This window comes from Micromesistius poutassou, assembly GCF_964030765.1.
Source record: "Micromesistius poutassou genome assembly, contig: SCAFFOLD_2293, whole genome shotgun sequence".
Taxonomy (NCBI): Eukaryota; Metazoa; Chordata; class Actinopteri; order Gadiformes; family Gadidae; genus Micromesistius; species Micromesistius poutassou.
In genome coordinates, this window is record NW_028178318.1 from 98,586 (window position 1) to 104,528 (window position 5,943).

The 5,943-nt window shown below is 42.7% G+C and overlaps 1 pseudogene across 1 annotated transcript; it reads left to right on the forward strand.

The window, feature by feature from the left end:
- Positions 1-3,254: 3,254 nt before the first annotated feature.
- On the forward strand, positions 3,255-4,253 carry LOC311374625 (zinc finger BED domain-containing protein 4-like; annotated as a pseudogene). The gene has a single exon. The product of its transcript is annotated as a zinc finger BED domain-containing protein 4-like (transcript).
- Positions 4,254-5,943: the final 1,690 nt, after the last annotated feature.

A 5,943-nucleotide genomic window follows, 5' to 3' on the forward strand; every position in this document is an offset into this window, starting at 1 on the left:
AGATAATGGCAGAGAGTGACAGAGAGAGGTGGGGGGCAGGAGTCAAAGAGAGTAAGCAGGGAGACGATAGGGAGAGAGAGAGAGCGAGAGAGTGCGATAGAGAGAGAGAAAGTAGAGATGGAGTTAGAGAGAGAGTCTGCAGGATTTGAGGAAGATAGAATGTGAAGTCAAAGTGGCACTGGGAGAGAGAATTAGAGAGAGAGTGAGAGTCATTGATTGGGTGGAAGGTGAGCTCCGACAGCCGGTCTGACACTCGGCTATCGCCATGGGAGACGCCGGCAGGCTGAGCACAGCCAGGAAAAGCCAAATGTGTTTTTACTGCAACAAAGCCATTTTACCCAAGTTCAGGTAGATTATCACTCTGACACTGTCTGCTCAGCTGCATATAATTACCCAGGGGTAGAACAGTGAAAATAAAAACACTAAATACTGACGACAGGTGCTTTCAGAGCCCACTCTTCCAACATAATAACATGTAAAAATGCTGTGAATAGTGCAGAAACACTGATGCCAGGTTCTTACTGGTATTAATTTTAAAAAATGCATCATGATACCACAATGAGGAACACAAATGTTGCCCCAAATGGTGTTTTTCTACCACGCCATGTGGAGCGATGCGGTGCGGTGTGCATAGCAATCTGACCCACACCGAGCCCCTTGGGTTCTCCATGTAGGAGGGTCTGGTAAGGAGTTATCTGTGCCACTAATGGAGCACCTTTCACTGCTGCCAATACTATGCTCATTGCTGTCCATTCATTGTTTGTATTCTGCCTTGCATTCACCCTCTTATGTTCCCATGGTGTGCTCTCGTCGGCTGTTGGTGTTTTTCAACGAAGTTTTGAGACGTCTAAAGTTCCTTGAGCACCATGTAACTTCTATGTTTTGAAAGGCTTCGTATTCACTAGTGGGTACATGTCTGTGAAACAGTTCAGTCTGACTGGGCTGGCTGACTTGTTTTATAATATGGCTACTCATACCTTTGATGGCGTTGTTTGATTGTTGCCGTTAATAATACATTAAAAACCTGTCGCAGAGCCCTGTCAGCAGAATCGATCGTGGACACCCCACATGAATGTTTCAGGGAGAAGTCCGAATTTGATTGATTCTGTTGACCAGCGCAGCAGCACGGCTCTGTGACCTGTAAAATTTTATTTTTGGGAGGACAATCGAAGTCAGAGCCACCTTTGTAGATATCTTGGTTTTTCTTTGATACTCAGACACCAATGTTAATACTAATGATAGTATTAATTAATGATTTTAATACTATACTCAGCTGTGTAGCTTTGTCTGATTCAAACAAACACAGATTGTTGACATTTGTATGACAAATGAACAACCTGCAGAAAACCCATATTATGTCTCCTCTATGTCTAGCTTCATTTCTGTATTTCTGTACTAGCTGTTCTTCTTCTGAGCTATGTTATTCAACCGGAGTGGTGTTATTCTGCTCCGGTAAAGCTTCTGAAGTCTCCTCTAAGTGTCGAGTTACGTGTGTTTCAGCTCTATTGATGTCCAGGCAATGCATTCTAACTATAAGCTCAATGTATGAAGAGTGATCCAGTTGCAAGCTTTATCTGGGATTTACCTATGAGCGGCCGTATGGGACAATATTCAGAATTAGCATGCGCATACACATATGAAACCAAACTCATTCACATACTATACTGTAAACCTTGCACACATACAAGTGAAAAGCTTTTACATACACAACTGAAACACTCTGAAACACAAACAGCTGAAAAATGATATGCTCACATACACAACTGAAAAGCTTGCATAAAAACTAATGAAACCTTTTACATGGACTACTGAAATGCTTTCACACATACTAGTAAAATGTTCTCATATACACAGCTGAAAAATGTCCTCTCAGACACACATATGAAACCATTCACATACTATACTGAAACCCTCACACATACACAAGTTAAAGCTTTTGCAATCACAACTGAAACACCTTCACCAGGGCTGCAACAACTAATCGATTAAATTGATTATAAAAATAGTTTAGATTAATTTAGTCATCGATTCGTTGGATCTATGTTATGCGCATGCGCTGCATGCGCTTCGGCAACATCTCAGGTGGTGGCAGTAAGCCAGCCAATGCCGTGCCGTGTGCAGCTCACGTGACGACGTCGTCTACCTTGCCTGGAGTAAACGTTTGGAAAATGGCGGAGGTAAACACTGCAGATAACGTGAGTTTAGTGGAGAAACGTGTAGAGGGCAATAATACAACGGAGAAAAGGGTACGACCGAAGTCTTCAAAAGTGTGGGAACACTTTACGCTAAAGCCATCCAAGAAGACGGTTAGCTGTAAAATGTGCAGCGTTGACCTTGCACGGTAGTACAACTTCACTGCGGGAGCACCTGAAGAGGAAACATGTTGGAGCCGTGGATGAAGGGAACTCACGGTACGTAACTTTATAAATCCATAGCCCGGGTACATTGATCCGTCGTGTCTGTGTACGTGTGTTTTTAATCTTTTGTTAACGAGGTGTAATCCGATTGTTTTAACGGAGCGCAGCAGCAACTGCTGTGTATTAATTTTTAAAGTGTTACAAACTTTTTGGAGAGTGCGACGACTTTATTTTTTGTGTTGTTTTGGGTCGCAATAGGCATTCACGAGTTCCATTTGTTGCAATTCGGGGCTGATAATGTGTCGGTCTCCAGCAGATTTGACTCTGTTTTGATGGAGAAAACGCACTGTTACCAATTTTGAAATAAACGTAATGGACAGAAATATATCCGGTTCGTTTCATAATGGATCAATGTAGCTGGGCCACCAATAAAGCTATTAAAATCTATTTAGGTTGGAGAGACACTTTAGTATAACTAACGTTATGGAGTTGCTGGAATATATCTTGCTGGCAGTCTAAAGTGAATCCTTTATTACTTCACAACAGAAACTTGAACAATATCTGATCCAGTTCTGATCTGATTAGTTACATTTCCGTTTTATTTTTGCTGTATGCTGCATCCCCAATGTCCATTTATTTTATTTCGTTTTTTGTGTGGTGGCATTGTCTTTATTTGCCTTTTACATAAGCATTTATTAATTAAATCAACAAAGTATGTATTGAGTTACATGTAAATGCTGCTAATATGTACATTCATTATATGGTTTCTCTCATTTCAGAAAGACACAACCCAACATTACTGACTTTGTTCAAAGGAAGGTCTGCACACCACAGCAAGCAGCTGCATTGACTGATGGTATCCTGAATATGTTGGTAACTGACATGAGGCCACTATCAATGGTGGAGGATGAAGGTTTCAGACAAATGATTCACATCCTCAACCCTGGTTACACTCTTCCCTCGAGGACCCATTTTACCAAACTGATGGAGAGGAAGTACGAGCAGACATTCCAAGCAGTGAAGAGTGACATAAAAGCCACCCAGAGCAAAATTGCTCTCACCACTGATGTGTGGACAAGTGTAGCCACGGAAGCCTACCTTGGCATTACATGCCATTACATTGGAGACGAATGGAACATGAAGTCAATCTGCCTTACGACCATGCCACTAGATTAAAGACATACGGCATCCAGCATTGCAGAATGGTTGGAAGAGATAGTAGCCAGGTTTGAAATTCCCCCAAGCAAAATTATTGCTATTGTGCATGACAATGGTGCCAATATTGTGGCTGCAGCAAAAGTACTAGAGGAGAAGCATGGGTGGTCCTCAGTCCGCTGCGCTGGTCACACCTTGCAGCTGGTGATCAATTCTTCACTGAAGCACTCAAGCATTGAAAAAGCAGTTGGGGCTGCAAGGTGTCTCGTGGAACACTTCAGAAGAAGTGAGCTAGCCTGCAACAAACTGAGACAAAAACAGCAACAAATGGGAACACCTCAGCACAAGCTTGTTCAGGATGTAAGCACTAGATGGAACAGCACATTCTATATGATTAGCCGACTGCTTGAGCAAAGGTGGCCTGTAACTGCCACGCTTTCTGACTCGACTGTTACACAGAAAGGCAAACGGTACCTTGACTTAAAAGCCGACCAGTGGAACCTACTTGAAGAGCTTTCCACAGCCCTTAAACCCTTTGAATGTGCCACTGCGTTTATGAGTGGGGAGAAATACACGACAATCTCTGCAGTACCTCCACTTGTGAAGGGGCTAGTGAAGTCCACCCAGAGTGTTGTCTTCGAGTCAGTGGCAGTGCAGGCTTTCCAAGTCACTGCTACAGAGCAGCTTCACAGCGATGGAAGAAGGAGACTACTTTCTCTGACACAGCACCGAACACAGTGATCCTCTCCTCCGCCCTGGACCCGAGGTTCTGAAAACTGAGGTTTCTGACACCTGAGCAGGTCTTTAAGGTGCAAGCCAAAGTGCAAACACAGGCATTCGAAGTGAGAAAGGATCAGCAGCAGCGTGATGGTGTCCATGAGCAAACCAGTGTCACCTCCACCATTACTGTAGCTGCTCCTGCACCTACAACTTCTGTTTCTCTACTTTACTCACTCCTTGATTCTGGAACTAGCAGTGAAGAAGAGCAAAGAGAGGGGGAAGGTGAGGATCTCAATAGCCAAGTGAGGAACGAGGTCCTCACATACTTTGGAGAGAAGCCCCTTCCCAAGGAGGAAAATCCATTACATTGGTGGAAGGCTAATGAGAATAGATATCCCACCTTGGCCATGTTAGCAAAGTCCTACTTATGCATTCCTGGTACCTCAACACCATCTGAGCGCCTCTTCTCTGCAGCAGGCAACATCGCTTCCAAGAAGAGAGCCAGCCTTAGCCCAGAGCATGTGGACATGCTTACATTTTTGCATTGCAATGCACAGTTTCTTAAGTGACTTCAGTAAGTCAGTGAGAGTGAGGGTGTTCCTGCAGAACCATTCTTTCATACTCCAATTCTACCTCATGGCCTGTTGTTGAAGAGCCATTTAGCAAAGCCTGTTAAACACTTTCGTTCGTGTTTTATGTTTTTCTTTGTTATTTTAACTGTTTTCAGCCAAATCACCTCCCTTTTTTAAACAGAAGACTTTTTGTTTTTGTTTGGAAAAGCCTGCTATGTGAAATGTGTCAAAACCTATATATATTGTGTTTTTGTTTAACTGTTAAAAACAGTTAGCTACAAACTGAAGTGCACTTTATACCTTTTACATTTGTTTTTTGAATAAAATACTGGAAAGGATAGAAATGTCGTTTTTGTCTTTTTATCTGATTAATAATCGATTAATCGAACTAATAATCGACAGATTAATCGATTATCAAATTAGTTGTTAGTTGCAGCCCTAGCCTTCACTCAAACAACTGAAAAGCTCTCATAACAACTAGTGGATCCTTTTACATAGACTACTGAAATGCTTTCACACGTACTAGTAAAATGTGCTCATATACACAGCTGAAAAATTCTCTCTCACATACACACATGAAACCAGTCACATACTATACTGAAAACCTCAGACTAGGGTTGGGTACCGAGAACCAAGAACCGAGTGGTACCGGGGGCAACATGGTCGGTTCTACCTGGACCGAATGACTACATTTCTTTTGGTGTCTCGTTTCGGTGCCGCAACAATCCTCTCGCCCTCTTGTGGTCGGAAAAAATGCAGAGCACTTTCCTCTCCTGCTGCCCAGCTGCAGTCATCATGTCCAAAGTAAAACGCTCTAAAATATGGCTTTACTTTACTAAAACAAAAAATGAGCAGCACATGCAAGTGCAATACAACTATTTTGTGTAAGGGGGGAAATACCTCCAATTTGATGAAACACTTAGTGTTTGGAATAACGCCGTTTAAAATAACGGCGTTAGGTAACGGCGTTATTTTTTCAGGAACGGGGTAATCAAACTAATTACTGTTTCCGTCATCACAACGCCGTTATCGTTACTGAACGTTAAATGCGGTGCGTTACTATGAATTGATTGAATAAACTGTGTAATCCGAACGCACCCCTGGCTCCACACACAAACTGCTAGGAGACCGCGGGTGGG